This window comes from Lathyrus oleraceus, chromosome 7, assembly GCF_024323335.1.
Source record: "Lathyrus oleraceus cultivar Zhongwan6 chromosome 7, CAAS_Psat_ZW6_1.0, whole genome shotgun sequence".
Classification (NCBI taxonomy): Eukaryota; Viridiplantae; Streptophyta; class Magnoliopsida; order Fabales; family Fabaceae; genus Lathyrus; species Lathyrus oleraceus.
The window spans coordinates 129,700,955-129,702,194 of NC_066585.1; the positions used below are offsets into that span (position 1 = coordinate 129,700,955).

Genomic DNA, 1,240 nt, shown 5'->3' on the forward strand with positions numbered 1-1,240 from the left:
TCGTTGATTTGTATGCCACACACTCGCTCACAAGGCGAGCCGTTTTACTTACGAATCAACGACATCGAACTATATCTCCGAGTCTTACGACGAATTCGGGAATATCGTGCTGCAAACAATCTCCCTCCTATCGAAATTCCTGATCTCAAAAATCTTTTTCCTTCACCAATACCCGAGATGGCAGAACCAACTCGTGCTCTTCGAGATTACGCCGCTCCATCGCAAGATGAGCCGCATTCGAGTATTGCTCCACCCGCAATCGAAGCAAACAACTTCGAACTTAAACCTTCTCTGTTGCAGGCAGTGCAACAGAATCAATTCTCTGGAAATCCTACCGAGGATCCAAACCTTCATTTATCCGTATTTGTCCAATACGCTGATACTGTTAAAGCTAATGGTGTCACTTCAGAGGCAATTCGACTTCGCCTTTTTCCTTTCTCGTTAAGAGATAAAGCTAGAAGATGGCTTCAGTCTCTTCCTTCCAACTCGGTTACCACATGGAACGAGTTGAAGAAAGTCTTCCTTGCCCGATATTTTCCTCCAAGCAAAACAGCTATATTGAGAGCCCAGATAAATGGATTTAAACAGAAAGATAACGAGTCTCTTTTCGAAGCATGGGAAAGATACAAAGACATGATGAGACTTTGTCCACACCATGGTTTAGAGGACTGGTTAGTAATTCATACCTTCTATAATGGTCTCTTGTACAACACAAGGTTAACAATAGACGCCGCAGCAGGTGGTGCACTTATGGATAAACCTTATGCCGATGCTTATCAACTTATCGAAAGCATGGCCCAAAATCATTATCAGTGGGGAAGCGACCGAGCAATGGTAGAGAAACCTCAAACGAAAAGTGGCATGTACGAGATAAGTAGCCTTGATCATGTTAATGCAAAAGTGGAAGCCCTGGCCCAGAAAATTGAAAGTTTGAATGTATCACCTCCAACCACCGTGGTTGCCGCAACTCAAAATTGCGAAGTCTGTGGAATCCAAGGTCACACTCCTGCAGATTGTCAACTCCTAACAGGAATCCAAGCAGAACAAGTGAATTATGCTCAAGGAATTCCCTACTCACACACCTATAACTCAAATTGAAAGAATCATCCTAATTTTTCATATAAGAATAATAATGCTTTATACGCACCAGGACAAGCTCCAAATCAAGCCCCAGCTATACCTCCTGGATATCAAAAGCCGACCCCATCTACACCTAACAATAATGTTCATAGGAAATCCA

General features: G+C 42.9%; 1 non-coding gene across 1 annotated transcript; it reads right to left on the reverse strand.

Moving 5' to 3' along the window:
• Nucleotides 1-555: 555 nt before the first annotated feature.
• LOC127109844 (small nucleolar RNA R71) lies at nucleotides 556-662 on the reverse strand. The gene has a single exon (XR_007797093.1). It is a non-coding gene; the product is annotated as a small nucleolar RNA R71 (small nucleolar RNA).
• Between the last annotated feature and the right edge of the window lie 578 nt (nucleotides 663-1,240).